We start from the raw sequence: 24,636 nt of genomic DNA, 5'->3' as shown, positions 1-24,636 counted from the left end.
CATTCCAGATGCTTTAGAGAAAATTCAATACTAAAAGAAGTAGACTTAATACTAAAGTAGAAATAGATTCAATATTAAAGATTTAACAGAATATCAGAAAACTGTCAGAATTGTGTAGTTAATCCGTAATACATCTACAGGATATTTCAACTCGTACAGCTTTACCACTTTTAATACATTGTTTTGCGACTTATTTACTTTTATAATTCCGCTACAGGATATTACTAGTGCAGTTGTTGCTTAAATTCAGCACTGGTATTGTCATTAACCATTTGCTCTCGGTAAAGTAATCGATGCATAATTATTCACTTAACCCTTTCTAGGGCCGTGGAAAGTATGCTTCCCACCAAATTTATCAATCTTCGTATGAATTTATGTAGGTTGGCATAAGTTCTAATAAATTTTTTTAGAAAGACAGAAACTTAGATGCTTTAATTCTTTATTTTACACAAAATGACCCGTCTTGATTTGATACTTTATTAATGAACCAAATTAATTATTCAAATTAAATTTATCTAATAAGCTAAATGAATTCCTTTTCTTATTCTAATTTCAAGCCTAACAATATTTTAACATAGTATGACTAGAAAAAAACGACCCATTAAAGGGTTAATACAAAGACTTGTTCATTGCTCCGAAAAATAAATATATATATAATTATTTTAAGTTGAATTTTAAAGTCTCCTTACTACCCTGAAGGTATTTTTAACAATCAAAATTAAATAAATAAAACTCCAAAATGTTGCACCGTCTTCAATGGAGAGTGAGAGGCATCATCCGTGTGCAAAGAGTTAAAATTGTAGATCATTATCTGAATTTAAATGGTCGATAGAAAGAAGTCCAAAATGCATATTGAATGGCACTCACAATACAACGAAACTGCAGATAAAATATAATACATCATGCAAATATACGAGAAAGTAGAGAGAACATTCTAGTTGTTTTAGAGCTGCTTCAGATAATTTATACTATATACAGCAAGTAGAGAAATGAAAATAAATAAAAATCTTGTTGACAAAAATAACCATAACAATATGAAATCTCTAATTTTCATGTTTGTGTACCAATAATTAAATTAATTTAGTCAGAGAACTGCTATAACACACTTTGACACTACCAGACACAAATAAAATCTAATTGACAAGCACAGCATCAAACACACGAGCGTCTATCACTTTATATTTTTACAGAAATCGCCTTAACTTCCGCTAAGTGGACGCAGACGTCAAAAACCAAAATGTCCCTCACAGTAAAGTAGGCACGTCCTGAGGAGTTTTATGCGACGAAAAGTATTTAAGAATCTGGAATTAACCGAATACTTCGCGCTTAAAAGGCTACTGATGTAATTACTCTTCGCCAAAATAAAATAAGCATGTACAAAAATATGTTAATGGAATGATGTCGGCTCAAAACCTGTTTGAGTCCCAAAGAGGCACGTCTGAGGATTTCAAAATGTTTCCATGAAAATCCCTTTCACAGGAGTTAAACTAATCAACACTTAAATATGATTGGAAGAAGCAGTTTAGGAAAACTGTTTATGTGTGGCACAACCTTTCCAAAAGCAAGAGAAGATGAAAATTACTACCGTAAATGTATCCTCACTTAGGCAAATTTTCTTGGAAACTTCAAAACTTCGTTTTTAAGAAAGCGTTTTAACTTCTAAGAATTATGAATAGAATTCTACGTGAGTCGATGAATTTTGGAAATAGTTAAATGCATACATAGCTAGTTTGATTTTCTAGTTTGACTTTTGAATTTTTTTTTTCAGCGAACTTATACATGAGCGGAAACTTTTAAAAAATAGTGTCAATAAATAACGGCAAAGGAGAAAAATCATGAAAATTTGAGGATATTTCAAAGTTATTCATTAAATATGAAAGAGTTTGAAAATTTCAGTCTTCATAAAAGAGAAACAAACACGTAAATGAAGCAAGTTAGTTTAGTCAAAGTTAACATTCTATTTATATGTAATATGAGAGTTCTTTGAGAATGAATTCTAAATTTTCAAACAATGTTCAGATGAGGGGAGCAATAATAGAGCTGGAATCTCGCTATCCAAACTACATTTACCATTAATGAAGAAATATTTGACTCTTGACAGTGTCATATTTAATGTATACTAAGTCTACATATAAAGTTATTTATAAAAGAAGTGGGTTCTAAAATCAGAATCCTTTAATAATAAAAATGAGATTATCATCACAACGTCATTTTTTCAGTAATAATGATAAATAATAATAAATAAAACTTAATGCTTTTAATATTTATTGTTATTTTTTTCACATTTGATTAACAGTATCTTTTAAAGAAATCAATCAGATACGGAATAAATATGTAATAAATTCAAGGATATGATTTGATACACACACACACAAAAAAAAAAAAAAAAAAAAAAAGAAAAGATTCGAATTTTCAGTCTGTAATCGTAGTATAATAATGTTTCAAGTTCGGTTCATGCGTCTTTATTTTACTTTTTAAATTTAATCTTAATTATTTATTACTTTATCAATTTATCTTAATTATTTTTAATCTTAATTATTTATTTATTAGTCTTTATTTAAATCTTAATCGTATATAATATGCAAAAAAGAAATTTAACATCTTCATAACGTGCAAGGATATAATTTTAGAATTTAAAACTATGAAAAGTTTTGTTGCAAATATGCTTAAAAATATTTCAAAAAATTTTACCAAAAATATTTTTAAAATTAGAGAAAAATTATTCCGAAATAAAGCTAAAAAGTTAATTTTTAAATTTTAAAATAGTGAGAATAGTTTTATTTAGGTATATATTCTTAAGTCACAGGGGAAAAAAATGTTAAATATTTGACTGGTTAATTAAACATTTATCAAAAATTTTGTAAAGTTCTTAAAAAAAACTTGTAGAAATAAGTTCTTTCAAACTTATTACACAAGAAATAATCATGCGCCAATATTTGGTGGCTGTTGGCCCAAATATGTAACTTATGGAGCGTTTTAAACGGGTTTTTCTACGAAGCAATAGCGCATCCTTTATATTACATGATTGAATTTTCTGTGTCAGCCTCTATATATGAATATTATCAAGGTAAAATTTCAACTTATTTTTTTTCTTTATGCTACTCTTCTTTAAATCTTGTTGAAATATTTTTTCATTGGTATTTGACTTTTTAAATGAAAAAAATTTCAAGATTTATGTCCATCATGAATGAAATTAAAAAAAAGCAGCTTTGGTCAAATGTAACGTTACCAGAGTGTATTATTATGCAAAAAAATAGAATATATACCGAAATATATCACAGCACAATAAAATAAGTTTTCAATCTCAATATCAAGGGTTGAAAATTTATGTTTTATAAGGAAACTACATAACAAATATACGAGTATATACTTAAATTTTCTAAACTTTAATGTAGAGGAAAAGTTACCTTGTGGAAGGTTGGGCGTGACATCGAATGATCATGGGTTTAACACCCGATTTCATTTAAACTCCGCCATATATATGAATTAAGATGACATTAAATTCGACATAGAGCGGCAAGCATCCTCATGTTTGAGTCCTTGAAATTTAATTCAAGTTCAGTTCACGGTTACAAAGTTTATCTTAATTTAATTAACGTCTCGCTCCAGGCTACTAATGTCTAGGGCAATTTTCGGACAAATCTCATCATTCTGAATCTTCGTTCAGAGGACCAAAATAACACCTTACGCAGCAAGCTCTTTCCACACTGCAATTTCATACCACCGGAAGGACGTCTGACCCCTTCGAAAGTAATCCGCAGCAAGACCGTGTGCAGGGCAAATCCGTAGAACTCAGGTAGAGATGACCAAATACATTACAAAACCGCTAAATATTAAAATAAATAAAAAAGCATAGCTTCTAAATGGAAGGTTAATCTAATCAGTCCAGCAAATATTCACAGTATACCTGGTATAATCAATAGCTTTCCATGTGACGTAAGTTACGCAACAAACAATATACTGAATGAATGTCATCTAGCATTGAACTGAATTACACATAGACTTCCCTTCTATTTTTTTTCCTTTCATATGATGCGTAAAAGATACTCAAATTAATATGCAGTTCCGCATATGATGTATATCACGTGGATATGAATCACGCTAGAAATGAACGCCAATCTAGAAAAAAATTCTTACCCGAACAATACTGAATTCCTTAAATCGTAATTTGATTGATTACAAATAATTCCGTATACTTTCTAAGATGAATCAAGTTGTTATTGATATTTCAGGCTTAAATAAGACAACGTAAATAAAGTTATAATAGGGAGATTAAACCCTCCCATTTGGCAGAAATCGCGAGATTCAACCAGAAAAAAAAATTTTTGAGTTGTAAATGTAAATCAACATTATAATAGGGAGATATGAGCCTCCAATGTAATAGAAATCGCGAGATCCAGCCAGAAAATAAATATTTAGTGTTGTAATTGCCGTAAATGTAAATCAATGTTGTAGCACTGAGATATGAGACTCCAATTTCACGGAAATCGAGAGATGCAGCCAAAAAATAAATTTTAACCGTTGTAATTACTGTGAATGTGAATCAACATTATTATATGAGCCTCCAATCTCGCAGAAACCGCGAGATGCAGCAGAAAATAAATTTTTAGTGTTGTAATTGTAAATCAACGTTATAATAGGGAGATTTGAACCTTAAATCTCTGAGAAATCACGAGATACAGCCAGAAAATAAGTTTCCAGCGTGCTGAACTCCAGGATTAATCTAAGATGGAACTACACGAATGCTGCTAATAAGTTGGCAGCTGGATAATTTGTAGCACTCTAGCGAAATTTAGATATGCTAGCTTCCAATGTTTGAGGACATTTGAGTTGGTAGATTTTCTGGAGTTTATCAGTCTTTTCTACTTGAGTGAAAGAAAGTCTTGAATATTCGCAGTAAGCAATTTATGAATGTAGGCATACGATTACATTACTTGAGGTGCTGCTTTGTAGCCATTAAATACGTAAATAATCACTTTTTGTAAATAAATTGGAACAAAAGAATGCCATTACAATAGTAACAGCAATGACACCTTCTAACAGCGCATCCTCAAACTTTGAATCAAGTTTAATCGGATCAAGCATTCGCCACACCACGCATCAAAAACATTTATCTCAGCAACGGACGAATCATTCAATGAAATCTTCGATCAAAGTTTGAATCAAGGTTCGACATAGGACAAGGTGGTGTTTGTCGCCGTTAATTATATAAATAATTACTTTTTATATTTCATTTTTTAATAAACAAATTGGAACAAAAGAATGCCATTACAATAGCAGCAATAATTGCAACTTCTAGTGCATCCTTAAACTTTGAATCGAGTTTAATTGGATCAAGCATTCGCTATACCGTGCAGCAAAAACATTTATCTCTGCAATTGACGCATTATTCAATGTAAACCTTGAATCAAAATTTGAATCAATATTCGAAACATCAGGTATTGCTAGTTTAACCAATTTAACAAATACTCACACTAGGTTTTAATGGATTTTATTGAAAAGACATCACATTCACATAAAACCCTTCACTGTTTATAATTTTAACATTCAATTGTACGTTGTCTTAATAAATGCTATTATGTCGCCAAGTATTTTTCCTCTCACAATATGAACAATAAATTTTAAAAGGAAATTACAATAGGTCGATTGGCAGAAGCATGAATTGACCTCAAATTTCAACAACATCATTAAAATACCATATCTAAAATTTAAATTTTATTATTAATCCCTCTCTTTATTACATTTATCCCTGTATTTATTACATATCAATGAATAGGAAAGCAGAAATTAATATAGATGCATATTGCAGCTGTAGTTGAGATTATGATTCGAAAATTTCTCATCAAATTTAAATCCTTTCACTTTCATTGGCTGTTGAAAAAAAATTCTTTGCACCAACAGCAAGTTGCGTAAAATTCAATCTTATAAATGGGTGAAGGGGGGAAATATAGCGCAAAGGAATGGAATATGGATTCTTTTTTTTTTTTTACCCCGCTTTTGCGAGTTCTTTTATGAATGAAAAAGCCCAGAAGAGGCAGGCTGGGGAATTACCATATGGGGTACCAGGATTTCACAAAGGCTAAGTTACAATAAAGCAACGTACTACCGTTGCCTTTGAAGCCTTGTTTGCTCAAAAGATAAGTGCGCAGTTATGTCCGGGGAAAATTTATTTTTTGAGTGGCAATTATTTAGGGATTAATTGTGACGTCAGAGAGATAGGCTGCTATACAATCCATTACTTTAAAGCCTTTTTTTCCCCCATGAATGAATCATGCAGATTTTTAATGCCAAAGATTCGATAATAAGTATTTAAGAGATTGAATGCTGATCCGAGAATATCTATAAGTAACATACAGGAGTAAATGCAAATTCATTTCCCATTCAAGTGATAAATAAAGTTCCTTCTAAAATTGGTTATCTCAAAGTATAATTATGTGAATCTATGCAAATTAAATTTCTCCTAACATTAGTTATCTCAAAGTATAATTATGTGAATCTATGCAAGTTAATTTCCTTCTAAAATTGGTTATCTCAAAGCATAATTATGTGAATCTATGCAAGTTAATTTCCTTCTAAAATTGGTTATCTCAAAGCATAATTATGTGAATCTATGCAAATTAAATTTTTTCTAATATTAGTTATTACAAAGTATAATTATGTGAATCTATGCAACCAATGTGAATTTATGTAAGTTAACTTCCTTCAAAAATTAATTATCTCAAAGATAATTATGTGAATCTATGCAAATTAAATTTAATTTTTTCTAATATTAGTTATTTCAAAGTATAATTATGTAAATCTATGCAATCAATGTGAATTTATGCAAGTTAACTTCCTTCTAAAATTGATTATCCCGATGTATAATTGTGTGAATCTATACAAACAATGTAATATAATTTTAAATAAATGTAAATTGATTTCGAGCATATTTTAATAAAAAAGAACATTTATGAACAGAAATGTTTTCATTCATAGTTATTATTCTATTTATTTAACTTTTTAAAGAAAAGAAATTCATTTGGTTAAAAACATAATAACTTAAATTTAAATTTTTCATCGAAAAGAAATATCTTCAGTTATTGATATTATTATATCTATATAAATAAATGTTTACAAATTTTTATTTTTATTCTTTGGTATTCTTTGAAGCATCAATTAATGTGCATCCCCACGTTGTAATCACGATACTGGGTGTTGGTATGAGAAACTTGGATTTATGGGACAAAAGACGTAAGACGTAAAAACTAACTCCCATTTATGCATTGCACGAACGGTGCACGTTTATTGTGCAATTGCTTAAGTGTAAATTTGGAAAAAAAATTACTGATGAACTTAAGATCTGCAGGTTGTTACATAAATGTGAATTGGCTTAATTTGCATTGGACATATACGGTTTTATTTAAGAGGTAATTTCAGAAATTTTAAGTTTCTATAGAAATAAATCATAGGGAATTCGAAATTTTAACTAAATTATTCATTTTAAGCGCAAAAAGGAAGTTTGTAAGAAAATTTATGAGCTCGTTCTCACAGTGTTACCAACACGTTTCCCGTAACAGTCCAAATAGCGTTAATACTAGACAGAATTATGAATACTATTTGGATGGTTAATAAATGACACTAATTTTAAATTAAATAATTAAACGAAGTTACTAACAGTAAATTAAAATGAAAAATTCTGCATACTATAGCAAATTGACAAAACTCAATGGTTTAATCGGTGAAATAAAGAGTTTGACGGAAGAAATTAACAATATTAATCAAATGTTTAGATTTTATTTATATACATTCGACATCCTAATAATTCTTTGCTTGTAGCATCAAAATCGGAAATGTAATCTTATACATAACCTATAACACGATTATTCATTCTAAGTAGTATCGAAACCGAAACTCTCAATCTTCCCATAAGGCGGTTCATTCATTCCTACATTATTTAACATACTTTATTTGACTTGACGATGAAAAAAAAATTTTTTTTAATCGTTATCGTTCTTTACAGGAATGTATTTTATTTCAACCATGTAATGAGAAATTCATGCGTAAAATATTTGAACTTCGTAATTTAGTTTTCTTTGCAATTTCTGCCTTCAATAAATTTTTTCTTTTAATGAAATCGTTTGCGCGTAAATATTTTACAGAGCACAGAGTGATCTAAAATAATTAATCTAACTGTAAGTACTTCTTGTAACTGCAACTTTCTTTGATCCGTAATTTAAGAAATTCCACTAAATAATGCCAGATATTTTTAACAAAAAAGGGAATCGAACTATAAAGCTATGTTGCTTTGGTTTATGTTTTATTTTAATTTTTCTGAAATTTCTTAGCTGGTTACAAGGAACAGTTCTTCTACTTGCATTTTCTGTTTTCTGCAATGAATAAAGTCTGTTTTTTTAAATCTCTAATAATAATAAAGGAGAATGTGCATGTGTGTGTGTTGAGCACTACATTCTAGACCGTTGGACCAAATTTGACATAGAAGTACACTAAAAGGTGGGAATTTGCACTTCAGAAAGATTTTTTTTGAAATTTTAATTAATTAAAAATGGAGCATGATTGTGATGTCTTTCAATGATAGCTTCTGGAAATTATATAACAAAAAACGGATTTTCACACCATTATAAGACTTAAAAAATTGTCTTTCTCAATTCCTACTATTAGCTCACACTCTCTCTATATATATCTTGTTCAAATTTTCAATCGTTAATAAAATACTTTTTATTCATCCACTCAAGTTCAAATACATTTTTTAAACTTGTAGTGGATGACACTTGATGTTAATACAGTTTTTTCAAATATTAATTCATTAGTTATTACATTTCATTCATTTTCAATATTTTAAATATATTTTTAGCAATTTGTAAAAAAACGTTGAAATCAACAGGCAGTAGCTCAATCGGTAAACTGCAAGGATTTCAGTATTTTTCACGTGAAGGTAAAGAATGCGAGTTCAATTCTTGGGAAAGTAGGAATTGAAATTTTTTTTTATATTACTTGTTTATTTTATAATATCGAAGTCGTGTTGCAAAACAGAAATTCAGAATGTCGTGTCTTATTCCCACAAATTACTGCATTTGCTTTGTACTGTGTTTTATAGAAATCGTACAATCAGAAAAGGTGTAACAACGGAGTACGATTTATCAATAATATCCATTAAAAATACTCGAAATTTTGGAATAAGAAACATTGAAAGCAATGTAAGCTTTACTATCCTTTGTAGTCGCGCATACATGGAAATCTGTGCTACAGTATTGCAAAAGCTGTAATCATATGTTGAAATGTAAATATTCTTTAGTTATGTATGTACTTCGATATAGGGATATCATGCATATACTTCTAAACAATACATGCACTTCTATGTATATTTATTCTAAACATATTTATATGTGTAGAATTTTCAGATGTCTTAACTTTTCATGCATACAGTTCTCATTGACAAAATACTGAAAGATATGAAAAAAAGATCGATTCAAATGATAAACTAAGAAATGAAACAAAGCAGACAGTGCAAAGAAAAGAATATTCGTCTTGAGGTCCCAAAAGTCGTCTGTATAAAAAAAAAATTACGATATAAGTTATTATATCTATTTCCCTAGGCATTTGTCTAAATTCAAAAACTGATTTTTTTTAATAAGTAAATAAAAAAGATTCTATATATATAAAAGGTACGATCCGAAATGTCAAAAGTAAACAGACGTCTTCACGATCAAAAGAATATTATGTGATTGTTTGCAAAATTAGACAGCTGTGATTTAATCTAAAAAAAATTGTTACTTGTATTTAATTTATAATTGAATACAGAGAAAAAAATCAATTCCAAAATGCTTATTATGAGATAGAACAAAAAATCTAATACAGTTTTTTAATAAAATTATTTAATAGGTCATAATTGACCTTGCTCGTAATCGTCTGTGAATAATTTAGATTTTTTTTTCATAGGAAACTATTTATAAATGTAGTGAATCCCAAATTTATTAAATGGTAATTGATTATCGTCTGCGTACCTGTGATATGCATCGTACCGAAAGTAAATAATTTGTAGGTATTTCTAAATTTAATTCAATTATTAAATCAATTCGTTAATTAAATTAGAAAAACTGTATTTTGTTAAAGGAGCTTAAATCATTACTATATGACTGAACTTCTTTGTAACTAAATACACCAAATTTAGCAAATTTTTCCAAAAATTATAGAAATGTGTAGAAAAGATTTGTTTTTTTACTGTTAGTTAGAAAAATGTAAATTTCAGAATTTTAATTTGTAAAACTGCAACGAAATTTTTCAAATATCCATAATTAATTTGCTATTTAATATAGATATTAAATAACAGAAAATAATCATTGAATATAACAAATATAACAGTATTTACAACTCAATACGATCTACTGCAGTTTCTTAACAATAATATGGGTAGCAAAGCGAAATAACTCCATTTAATATGGAATTTATTTGTAATCACGTGATACACATAAAATGCACCAAACCAATTTAATTATTTCAGTCTTAACCGCGTAACTTCCTGGAAAAAAATGAGGCAGCGTATTGGGTAACAGTTAGATTGATAGAAGACAAAAATAAGTAATTTAAGACTTTTATAAAACTGCAATATTGCTCAAAAGATCACATTAAAATTTACCAAATAATCTTACGATTATCCATTTATTTTATTAGTCAAATAATATAAATTATAATATGAAATTCGCTATTAATACGAAAATGATAAAGATATTTGTTTAAATGGAAACATATCAAAATTTATAAATCTTTTTTATTTGAAAAATATGATTCGGATTCTTTAACTACGCTAGCGCGTTAACTGTGGATAAAATACTACTAGGTTATATGGCAAAATCATGTAATCCAACCAATCACATATTAGATCCTTCTGAATTTAAAATTTTTTATTATAAAAATGATATTATTCATTTATTGCAAATTTAAGCCAATAGCATACTTGTAAACTCCAGTGAGAATGGTCTTCCAGAAACTTTCTCGCATGCTCTCCAATTAAGGCCACGAACGCTTTGCATGATATGGTGCACGATAATTATGAAATATAGAGTTTTGGCTTGAATCTAGCAATTTATTGAATCTTTCGCGAGGTTATGTACTTTGGACGTCTTTTTGTTAACCTATTGATATCAAAATCTGACATAAAATCGCGAGTTCGCAAATTGTACAGACTAAGTCTATGACAAAGGATACCGATGTGCTCTGATTGGTTTAAGCCTTGGCATCTTTTTGGCAATGTTTTGCAAAAGATGCCATACCAAAATATACTTTTATAAAAATAAATAAAATATGTGAATTTATCCCCCCCCCTATTTTTTACAGTTTACATGTAATATTAATCTGGAACACATATACAGCAGAAAAAGATCAAATCCTGAAACCTAAATTCAGGAAATATAAAAATTACAATTTATTAAAAATATTTTTATGTGTGTTTCTTCTTAATATTATTTTGATAAAAAAATTAGCTACGAAATCACATATTCCGTTAAAGCTTACACATTTATACGTTTTGGGCATTAAGTAATCATCTCCTCATATGTAGTTGATGTGAAAGTAACAAACGTTCAGCAACAAGTTTTAATGACTGCATAAATTATCTAATAAAGGCACGAAAATCATAGAAAAATAAAAAAAAATATTTAATTGCTGTATCATATGTTGAGTAATTACTTTCATTTAGTTTTTATACTTCTGTGCATAAACAACATTAGTTACTTGTATTACGGGTATTATTAGTAATATTTATTATTATGATTATTAATTAGTACTAGTAGTATTACTAGAAATATTTAGAGAAAACAATTATATTAATAAAAATTAGATCGTGTTGATATTCACTCGTATCTTCCATAAAACTAATGAAAGGTACAAGGTTTGAGCCAAATAAGCGAAAACTACACTGTTATGAGTGCAAAAAGATGCCAAGGCTCAAACCAATCAGAGCACGTCGGTATCCTTTGCCATAGACTTGTACAGTCTGTACAATTTGAGAACTCGCCATAAAATCACAATTATAATGAGAAAATAACATACCAAATTTCATTGATTTAAGTCATTACGTTTACATGCATGTGAAAATATAGACGGAGAGACGGTCAAAAGTTTGACGGATTCGTTTCAAAAATTTAAAACATATCTATAAGATATCTGTGCTGTGCATGTTTACCTACCGATAAACTTGTGTAAAATTTTATCTACGTAGCGTTTTGGGTTTTATATTAATCGAGTTCGCTTCTACTCAAACTACCTGACAGACAGACTTTCCTGTGAATGGATTTCGATCAAAAATTTATTATCAGTCTACAAATTTAGTCGTAATTCCGTATACCAAATTTCAGCCATCGATTTCAAAACATTATCTAGTTATAGTGCTTGCAGACAGACAGACATAATGATAAATAAATGCTTTTTATTTTATTCAGGAAGATCTGAAACATGTAGATTCGTAAAATCTCGAGTTCCAAATTTTTGACAATAATTTATCTATTCTTCGCATATAAGAAAGTAAAAATGCAGAAAAACATCAAAACAAAAATAGTAATCAAAATCTCAAAACACCACAAAAAATGAAATATAATCATAAACAACTGCGCATAATTTTAAAAACACGAACATAAAACAAACAAAACAAGAACAGTTCCTTTACAAAGATATAATCACATATAAATCCTACTTAATACAATTTTTCTTACGATAACCAAACAAATACAGAAGATTCTTTTTTGGAATACCGAAAATTCACGAAAGTTAAGAAATTCTGTGAATACCTAAGCGCCTATGAATTCGTAATTTCTAAGATAAAGAAAAAAAAACCCTCACAAATGAGTTTTGCGATAAAAACGTGTAAATAAAAACGTAAAGAACCGTTTTGAAAACGAAATGGGTTGTAAGACAAGCCGCACTGCTACACTTCATTTATAATTTCACATGATACCAGGTCTTTTGTGGCCTGGTTGTTTTGTTCTTCAAAAAAAAAATGGAGACGTATTATAATAAATATTCATGAAGGATTAAATCAAACAGCTGCGACATGGCAAGAGGATTTGCGAAATATTCGCAAATATAAATAGATATCTGAATTTTTCATCCAACGATTGTTACGTTTTCTTGTAGAAAAATGATTTTTAGTTATTTACAAGATCGGAAGAATGTGTCAAAAAGAAATAAATTTTTAAAAAAATCTTACGTTATGTAAATATTATATTGAAAAGGTATTAATGAATAACTCTTTTGGTAGGTTATAATTCCGCTGTGGCTTGACAATATTAAAATAGTTTATTCTGTTGCTCACAAGACCAAAAGAATAAAAATTTAGAGCTTTTTCCAGTTAGCAATTTCGAAGCACAGTGGTCTGAAAGCTTTATTCATTTGAACTTCTTTTTATACAGAGTCAAATGATATACTATATATTACTTTTTCGTATACGTTGTAAAGTAGAGTAATCATCAAAAAAAGTATAGCAATCATCAATAAATATAAAAGTATAGTAATCATCAATAAATATAAAAGTATAGTAATCATCAATAAATATAAAAGTATAGTAATCATCAATAAATATAAAAGTATAGTAATCATCAATCATAATAAAAAAGTATAGTAATCATCAAAAAATTCGAACGCGATATTTTCACTTTACGTTTTAAACCTACCTGAGTTCGAAAAACAAATTTTTGGAAAATGTCAGTCTGTTTGTCTGTGACAAAGATAACTCAAAAACGCTTTGAGCTAGATAGATAAAATTTGGTATACGGTCTTCACATGAAATTTGCTGATTGTTATCAAATTCTGAGTAGAATCTGTTCAACAGAAATCCATTTGTTCGGCTGTTCGAATGCAAGTTAACACGATAATTGCAAAATGAAGAAAGCTAGATAAATAAAATTCGGTACATAGATTAAACATCTATACTAAAGAGATCTATCCAATTTTGACCCAAATACAAACACAGGTTGACTGTCTGTTGGTCTGTTCTTTCAGAAACATGTAAATGCGATAAATCAAAAATACATTGACTTAAATACATCACATTTGGTATGGGATTTTGTACAGTTTTGTGTCAAATTTTTGTTTCAATCGGTAGCGTGTTTAAAACACAAATTCGATTTTCGGATGCCATGTACTGCATGCCAGGGATTAACAGCCAAATAACTCGCCAAGGATCGCACGATAGAGTTAGTAAAAAAGTTAACCCCCCCCCCCCCCAAAGTTAATATTTCGTAACTTTTGTACTACAATAAATTTTATTTGGCTTGACAAGGAAGTTTTGGGATACCACTCGAGCTGATTTATTTAACCCCTTACCCGCCGAGGTTAACTTGCGAGATTCGGTCCCCAGTGCCATGTATATATACGTATATAGTTGCGAGACGTATATATACGCCAGGGCCAGTTAACACATTGACTTACGGAGACGTATATATACGCCCGCGGCAGGCAAGGCGTTAATGATGAGAAAAGAGTATAACTTCGAAAAGCGCGTTTAGTGTCCGTTTTTAGAGTTTACAGTACTGCGTAATGGAGATAACTCGTTTGAATAATGTTTGATGCATAACAAAATAACGAATAATTTTTTTAATATTAAAAAAGAAAGTAATTAAAAAATTATTCATTTCAAATTCGCTGATTGATTTGAAAAGCTGAGATTTTTGAAATAAAATAAATTTGAAAGATATTTTATGCATAAAGAAATAACGAATAAATTTTTTTATTATTAATGCTAAAAAACAAGATTAAAAAAAATGCGTATCGAATGTAAACTCATAAAATATCGCGTATACTTTGAACGAATACTAAGGAATTCATTACCTGCGTGTAATGACACGGTAACATCATAATTTTGAGCAACATTTAACGGTAACGAAATAACGGATACATGTTTTATATTAATTCTAAAAAGAAATATAAATGAAAAAGCGTGTATTAAACATAATGTATAGAATTACACACAACGTTCATGAATACTGAGATATTGACATAATTCGGTGAAATAATTCCTTTGAATGATATACTATGCATAGCGAAATAACGGACACACATTTTGCATTAATGTTATAAAAGTAAATAACACAAAACATGTACTGAATGTAACGTAAAGAAATAACAATCGGCATACGATTTCTCATAAAGCACCACGAAGTTAATAAATTGCAAATATATAATTTATTTGAACAGCATTTAGGCATAGAAAAATAATGGTTATACGTTTTTTATTAATATTAAAAAAGTACATAATTAGGAAAAGCGCATATAGAAAGTAGCATAAAGAAATAGCGTATGTTTTTTCCGCAAAGTACAGTGCAGATGACATGATTTGTTAACATAATTCATCTATGCATTTGATGCGTAGTGAAATAACGGCTATTTTTTTATCAATATTTAAAAAAAAAAACATAATTTACAGAAAGCTTATATCAAACGTAGCGTACAGAAATCGTGTACAGCATACATTTTCTGCAAAAGTGCGTAGGTGTTGAGATGATTCGACAATATAATATATTTGAACAACAGTTTATGCTTAGCAAAATAAAGAGTACATATTTCGTATCAATGCTAAAAAGGCATAATTGCCCAAAGAACTTATAAAGCATAAAAATTATGCGTATAGTCAATAGAAAGTAGTGAAAAGCAAACACATACAGCCAATTTTTTCTAAGTATTGAATAGCTGAGGTGGTCTGTAATATACTATATTTGAATGACATATTGTGTATATCGAAACATGGGTACAAAAAGTGCGTATAACATGTTCATTCTTTTAATATTTTATACACTTTTGAAATTCTTTTTAATATTTCATACAATTTTGAAAATTCTTTTAAAACATAATATACTTTTATTGAAACTCCTGACTCATTGCAAATTCGTGGTAAAATCTTGGCTATGATATCAGGAAATTACGAATATGATACATGATTTGACAGTGACTCACGATACATGTAAATATGCAATAATTTTGAAAATTTTGTTTTGACTTGTTTAACATTTTCCCGTTAACATGACATCTAAAATTCAAAGAGCAAAATACTGCCTTTTTTACTCGCTTAGTTATGTTTCTACGCGTCTTAAATTTATCAAAAGTTTTTTTTATGAAATGGAACAACTTCTATTTCATGTCTAGAGCATTTTTCCATATAACATTGATAGTTTAAATATATCAAATTCATGTTCAGGGATATTTAACGAGCACGCCGATTAACGCGTAATATATCACCGATAACTTTCCGCCCTATCAATATAAACTTGAATAAATTAAAATCTCAACTTTAATCCCACAAATAAAGTCAATCAAACCTCAATAGCGTAAAATTTAATTGAAAATAAAATTATTTTTCTTTAATCGTATTCCGAACCACTAAACATTAAAATGAAAGATTTGAATGTTTTAACAAAAAAGATAATGATGCTCATGCTAAAATATTTATCATTATTAAAAAAAAATTCGAAAAATTGAAAATAATCGAGTTTTTAGCAAACACTTTCAATAGAGATTTCCGTTTTCTGTTACACCATCACGAATTTTAATCAAGTTTTTTTATTTTTTGTTTTTTTATTTTCAAAATTGATTTTTTATATTGATGATTATTTTGAAAGCATCTGATCAATTTGTTTATTGGACGCAAAAAGTCATGCATGATAAATATTAAAAGAGATTTTCTATGTTAGAAAAAGTGATCTAAAATAGCAAAAGGACATTTTTACATATTTAGAAGAATATGTTTGGTTTTGATAGAAAAATCTTTAGTAAACTTTTTTCAAAAGTTTGAAAAACTTGTTTATTTTTTTTCTTTTTCGAACGTATTGAAAAAAATACTGTTCCTTCATCACATTTCTATTAAGGGATTTTTTTTACACAAAAGCCTTAATATAAAAGTGCAATAATTCATATTTAGTTGAAAAGGAAGTTAAATTATTGCATACCAAGAAATGTTTTACAGTCAGCGGTTTCGCTTTAATAAGGCATGCAAAAACATAAATCAGAAATTTATATCAATATAATAGAAAGGAATAATTGGTGAAAAAATGTTAGATAATTCATAAAAAAATGTTGAAAGTGTATATTATTTTAAGAAGAAATTTACTTTTATCCGCGAAAATTTTTTCTCCTTGATGTTATCATGCACTCCCGAATAAAACGTCTTTCAAATAACAAAGACTTTCAAAGAACGGTGAATGTATTATAACTTATTCTAACTATAAAAAAATAAAAAGTACGCTTTAAAAAATATTTTAGGTCTTTATAATTGCAACTGACATTATACTTAGTAGACTGAGGTAGAGAACTGAGAACGTTGTATAATAGAGAGCGCAGAGAGGTTAAAATAATAAAAAGACAAATCTTTCTTTATAAAACAAGAACAAAGAATAAATATCCATTTCCTTATTTAAATTCGAAACTTTTGATGGTATAAATCTAACTATATTTGCACTATAATAAAATTAATATATTATAAAGAGAGCGAGATGCCCGATACATAAATAAACATAATAGTTAAAATTGTGCACAACATTTTCCGTGGAATGAATACAACATGCATATGAACACTTGAAGTGGTTAAAAAAGAATTAAATATTTTTATTTAATGTGATTGGTAACAGTGTCATTAAAAATATCTCTACAAATAGTTTTATAATTTCTATCATTTTGCAGCATTGCGATGCTGCGTTGAAAATGCAATATTTATTTAGGAGAATTATATATTGTATTTGATGTATTTGAACAAAATTTGATATATTTATATTAGATTGTTGTAAGAATAAGAGATTAAATTGCAGTCATCTAATTCGCTAAGGTCTAAAAGTATTGCGCTCACATACCTAAGAAAACATAAACATAATGGCAAAATTAAAATTAAAAAAAAAAATATTTCTAGTATATAGAGTTAGGGATTTTGTTATACAAATGTTCAATGATTTTATCATACATTGCTTAGATATGAAAAAAAAAAAAAAGAAAATTCTTAATGCGAGTATATGCACTACGAAATTCACTATCAGTCAGTGAACAGAACAATACTTAAAATATCATTTATAAGGATAGACAAAAACTTTACGCAGACATTCGCAATTGGTACATCAGTTCTACTTTTCTATAATATAATATTTAAATTCCAATTTTTCACTACAATAAAATAAAAAAAGGCTTAATATATGCATGACAACATAAAAAGAAATACAGTTGTAGTTATTAAAAATAAAATATAGCATACACATCAATTTATAGCTAGACAATAGAAATATAAGATTGAAAATGGCATTTCGAAAATAAAAATCTCGATTCAAATTTTCTTTAAAATTTTTTTAAAAAATAAACGAGTGGGTGACAGAAATTTCTTCTAAAGTAGTAATTTATGATAATATCTAATTTATAATAAATACAGATTGGAATAGCAAAAGAGAAAATAAGTTGACATGTAAAATTCAGTGCAACACAATAACGATATCATCAAAATATATTAAGTAAAATCATGGTAAAAAGATCATGGTCGTAAATACTTAGTCCGATTCAAGATACAACGAAATACAATCTACTCAAAAGCATAGTATCTTGGAAAAGTGTACTGTTTCATACTGAGAAATATTATAAGAAAAAGAAACTTCAGTAGAACAAAGAAAAAATTCGAACAAAACGAAAAGTATCAGATTCTCCATATATAAAAAAAAGAAAAATTTAAATACACGACTAGTTTTACATTGCAAGAATGCAGAAAAACTTTCAAACTGAAAATATTTTCAAAAGAAAGCTTAAAGAAAATTTAGAAAAAAAAAATGCCATAAAATGAATTTTATCACTAAAAAACACGACTTAAAATAAAACAACAGCAAATTTTTTCACATATACATTAGATATCTCAGAAATTATAACTACGAAAGTTATTTAATCAATATCTATATACCTCGAACCGGAATTATGAAGAAAAGGAAGATAATATTGCCTAAACAGAAATCAAAGAATTTTGGAATATTGGTTCAGAACATGAAATTAAACTTTAAAAAAATTTAGTAGATAATAAATAAATGAATAAGACATCAATAGCACAATAGGCTAAAAAAACATTTATTTAAAAGAAACAATTGAAATAAATGTACTTTTTTTAAATGTAAACTTACGATAACTTAAGTTTAAATCGAAGCTTTATACAAATTTAACATAAAGAAATATTCAAACTTTATTATCCATTGGGAAATACCGAATCCCATACTTCAGTTCTTAACGGACATTTGCTATTTAGTGCATTTCGAGGATTAACAGAAGCCAAATAATTTAAAATGTATTTAGAATCCGCTGTTTTGCAACAAAAACACTTGCTATATTTCTTCAGAATTTACTTTTAAATCTAATATTTTTATGGATTATATAATAAAATGACCATTAAAATTAAATTTGTTCTTGAAAAAAAATCCTATAAATTATGTCATTTCGCATTCATAAGATATTTTAAACTCAAATGCTTCAATTCAGTAAGATATATTTAATTACATAAGAAAAGAATAGCCAACATTTATTAAAGAATGATCAAAATGTTATTCACAATTTTTTAAATCAAAAGCAATTCATGAAACAAATTATCTTTCGTCATATTTTTATGAATATTTATCAAAGAAATCACAATTAAAAAGATACATTTTCTTTTGAAAACAACAATAACAATGATTTATACAATAATGCTTTAGAAAGGATTTTATAGCTATATTAAATTGCAGAAATTAAATTAAATACAAAAACAATTTTATTAAAAATGAAATAAATCATTACTAACAATTGCTCCATAAGAAATAAAATATTTGCAACGAATTACGAGGAATTCCAATTAATTTAACTCATTGATATGTTTTATGTTCTAAAAATCTTAATTTTATAAATACAAGTAAGAAGCAATTAATAAAAGCTATTAATAAAAAGAATGATACGAATTAAAATTAAAATAAAGATTATATTTCAATAAAAGCACAAAATAATAAAATGAAATTAAAGAAATTTCAATAAATGCAAGAGAAACGAATAAATATATAATGCATAAAAAAAGGAAAAATGCATGGAAAAATAATTTAAAGTATTAGGATTACTTATCCGAATTCCATTACAGATTGTAATATTATCGACTCACAAATTAATCATTTGAAAAACGTTGTTACGAGAAAGGGGATATTTTTTATTAATGAAAGATACTCAAAAAATAAAGTATTATACATTAATTTCTTGTTATTTTTCTCGATTAAAGAGTATTAAATAAGACAATTGAAATGGGAAAAGGAATTAAATTTATATACGGAAATAAATGGGTTCTATAATTAGTATTCAAAAATAAACGCTTTAAAATTTTAAAGTATATATCGTACAATTTAAACGATAGGATATGTTAAAGTTTAAAATACATTTTAAAGGAATGATTATGGTAGTTTTTTTATTACAGTTTTGAATATATTTGAGAAATTATTTTTTAAATCAGTGATTTATTAAAATTCCATAAATAGACAAGTCTTATTAAGAATAGCATTTATGCCATTAATAATTCATAAGAATAATCAAATAAGTTAAAATCTCAATTTATAATTCTTTCTACAATAGTAGAAAAAAATTGAAAATCAGTAACCTAATAAAATATTAACGGAATACTTATATTAAACATTATTAATTTTAATATGCAACAATATAACTTTTTAAGAATAAAATAATACTTTTTTAGGAATTTATTATAACTGTTTAAGAATAAAAGAAATTTTTTTTTAAGAATTTATTACAACTTTTTAAGAAGCAACATTGGAATTGAAATCTGAAACAGCAATGAGAAAAAAAATATTTTAAACGATTTTAATTAATTCAAATTCAAAAAATATTAATTAGTTATATGATTTCTAAAGGAAGTAACATTACTCTGAAATTTACAGTATTCTCTTTAAATATACTGTAAAAGTAGCCTATGATTATAAACCTTTGTATACTACACAGTCAGTTATTTCTCAGATAGGCATCTGAGCGAAATATATTAGTTTTCCGAAATATATTAAGACTTGATCGATAGTCTTGGAATATATTAGTTCATGAAAGGGTTTCTTAAAAATAAAAGATTGACGCTAATTTTATAGTATGGCTTTTGCCATATTGTTAGACACATTTGCAAAGTAATTAATATAAAGGACAAAGCTACGTTTGAGTACCGGCCGGCGAAATAACAAACGTATTAATCAACCAGATACAGTTGCAAGAATTCAGCACGTGCAAAAATCTATTCTATGCCATCCGATTTTATCTGAAAAAGTGACATTGACTTTTAAAAGCATTTACTATTTAAAATCTCAGACTGCTGCCAAAATGCATTCTAAAATTTTTGAGCTAACTCAACCTCTTGTAGTTTCGCTTGAATTGAATAATGACAAATTTTTGTCGGATATTTATATAAGCTTTTAAAAATATGTAACAAATTTTAAATACAGATTTCTAATATAGGAAATAGAGCAGTATAATAAAAAAATTATATTATTATTACGATAATAAATTATGCTATTATTGTAATTAGAATAAATATATTATGAATATATTAAATTTTCCCTAACTGCATCCTATGGTTTTTGACCACATAATATTAAATAAAATTCTTTCGAAAATATTGATATATGATTATATAAAATTCTTTCGAAAATATTGATATATGATTATATAAAATTCTTTCGAAAATATATAAGCTATGAAAGAAAGTACGGTTTTCAATGAAAAGCTTAAAAGATAAAAAATATTATGAATTGACGGTATATTGCGCTTAACTAATACAATAACATCAAAAACAAGTTTTAATTATAAAATATGTTTGAAGTTTACAAATTAAATTTCACCTAGCTGCAAATCTTACGCAAATTATGTTAAATCCATGATTTTTTTTAATTATTATAATACAAAGCACCGGGAGTTGTTAGTGTCATTTCTATCGAAAACTGTAATAATAGCAGGAAATGATTAGATTATTAATTCTAAAATAACTATATTCCAAATATTTCCACATTTATTTAAATTAATTTGATAAAATGGAACTTTTGTTTAAGTTAAATTAAGATTGCAGAAGCAGACAAATGGAAAAAAAAAATTCTGAAATTAAGAGAAAAAACATCCGAATACATCAAATAAGTTTCCAAGTTTTTATATAATGCTAATTTACATTTGTAAAATTTATTTTGAAAATATATTGAATAATTTAAGCGAAACTTACTTAAAATACGATTTTAGAACAAGCGAAAAACAGAACTTGAAAAAAGAGAGTAAAATTAGTAACGAAGCTATGCAACAAAAAATGATTCCATGCACCTGAAATATAAGAAACTAAAAACTCAATGCCGCAAATCATTTGCGGAAAAATATTCAAAACAGAAAACTGTAACCGTTTTTGGGATATAAATCAATGACTCGTGGTACATGCTACGCCTTCTGTTTCAAATGCGGAAAACGATTTATTATTAATTAATTATTCTCTTATCACCTCATCTTCTGGAAGGAAAATAAACTAAAATTTACAACTGTAATTCAAAGATGAAGCCTCTACCGAAAAATAAAAAAAATTCAGATAGAACAGCGCTGACAGGGAATGCACCCGCAAAACCAAAAAATTACTGCTAATAAAAACGTGCATCACATAATTAAAAGCTAAAAAAAGGAAGCATAAATCAAACTCCTTACCGTTGCAAAATCCGTCATTAACAAGAAAAAGAGATAGAAGGAAAAGTTTCAGCAGATGATAATCGGAATCACCGGTGTTGTTTGCAAAAACATTTGTCATCAAGGAAAAATAACTTTTTCCTTTTTGATTATCGTCTGCGGCGTTTTTTATCCGCGTTCTTTTCTTTTTTGTTTATATTTGTGATATTTTTTGAGTCACAAATTATCCGCAGTTAATTTTCTGCAGCAATTATTTTATCAATCACAAAAGCATATAATAACTGCAACCGTGGTTATGCCATGTTGGCTACGGAGCATGAAGTGAGAGATGAAGCATTTCTGAGTTCGAAGCAGAAGAGCTGGTCGTTCCGCGATCCGCTATCGTTCGTATCCGGAGACCGACTGTGGGAGAAACGAGCTAGTGAAGCCATTCTAAGGAATGATTTTGGGTGCCGTGAAGATATCTCTCGGTTGCGAATTTGTCGCCAAGTTCGCTCTTTCATGGGTTGCTGGAAAGATACTCCATGGTGGGATTTGGACGAACGATGCAATGAAGGCAGCAAAATGTAAAGTTTATCGCCTCTTTTGGCAATTTTTAGAAATATCGGGAAAATGTTTCGTTTACTTTCGGTTTTGGTTTCAAGTATTTCTATTAAAAAGTGGAAAACGTGTCAGTTAGTTTCGAAAAAAAAATTACATTGAATTGTTCGCTTCAAATGGATGCCAGTTTCAAAAACAGTTAAAAATCACAGATTTTATGATAGACAATTTTGTTTTTGTTTTTCATTCAAGAAATGTAGACTAGACAATGGTTGAAAAAAAAACTTAACTTGCAAAAACAACGCGCTCTTTACTACTCTTTTCATGCTGTTTTTTCAAACATGATTAGTTTTTTTTTTTTTTTTTTTACTTTTTAAAAAACTGTTTTTCCCCACTTATTTGGGTTCGGTTCAGTTTAGCTATATTAAAGCCACAATTTAAAGCAACACTAGTGCTATTTACTGTGAACGACGTAATTCTGAGTTGCAATCAGATAACGAGGATACACTTGATCTGGTTTCTCCATCTCCAAATTTCTACACTACACCAGCGTTTTTTTTTTTTTCTGAAACTCATAGCAACTTAAAAACATGAACAAATTTTATTCATCCGTTTCACTTTAAAGTTTATTTTAAGAATTCTGTCATATAGGGAAATATCATACAAATTTTAGAAAGAGTGCTACAAAGGAAAAAAAAATAGTTGATATAGAAATTTAAAATTTTTTTATTAACCTTAAGATTTGTCTAAAAGCCAGAGCACTTTTCTTAACCTGAGTACTTGGTGAATACCTTGGAAATGTAGCTGAAGAGTATTTTAAGTTTGAGCATAGAAGTTGTTTAGAATAAAATTTAAGAACGCATTCGCAAATATGTATATGTACGCATTCGCAAATGTAATCTTTAATTTTATCAGTTTCTCTGACTTTCACCAATGATTTTATTTCTCACGTATCAAGAAGCATTTCTCATGAGAAAATGGATTTTTCTCAAAAAATTTGAATTTATTTCTTTTTTGTGATTTTTTTTTGTTGAAAGTCTACAGATGTGGGCAACGATTAAAAAAAAAGGTTTAATTTTGTTTCTAATCAGTTTTTCCTTCGGAATTTCAATATAAATGTATATCTGGAAATATTTAACATAAATTAATCACAAAGGGGAATATAAAAATAAAATTTGAATATATGTTCGACTTTAAAACGATATTTGTTCTTAATAAAAAAAATGATAAGTCCATGATATAGAATAAGTAAATAGTAAAAAAAAAATGATAAGTAAAATAGGGAAGTACAAAACTGGATATTCAGAGGAGTAACGAATGTAATATTGTTTAGTTCTTTGAACAAAGAGATTATTAATAAGTGTCATGCTTTTTCATATATTTTTTATTTTAAGTGAAAAATTTTGTGCATACAACGTTTTCTTACTGTAAACCATTGTAAGA

General features: G+C 27.7%; 1 protein-coding gene across 3 annotated transcripts in view; it reads right to left on the bottom strand.

Moving 5' to 3' along the window:
* The window catches only part of LOC129965492 (plexin-B-like), a 734,796-nt gene extending 711,754 nt beyond the window's left edge, over positions 1-23,042 (bottom strand). For all 3 annotated transcript variants that reach the window (XM_056079424.1, XM_056079430.1, XM_056079429.1), the window contains exon 1: positions 22,675-23,042. The gene's annotated coding sequence lies outside the window, so the exon portion shown is untranslated. The remainder of the gene's footprint in view (positions 1-22,674) is intronic.
* Between the last annotated feature and the right edge of the window lie 1,594 nt (positions 23,043-24,636).

The sequence above is a fragment of the Argiope bruennichi genome, chromosome 4 (assembly GCF_947563725.1).
Source record: "Argiope bruennichi chromosome 4, qqArgBrue1.1, whole genome shotgun sequence".
NCBI classification, from domain to species: domain Eukaryota; kingdom Metazoa; phylum Arthropoda; class Arachnida; order Araneae; family Araneidae; genus Argiope; species Argiope bruennichi.
The sequence above is the reverse complement of the archived record's forward strand: the minus strand, read 5'-3'. Positions and strand labels throughout refer to the sequence as shown.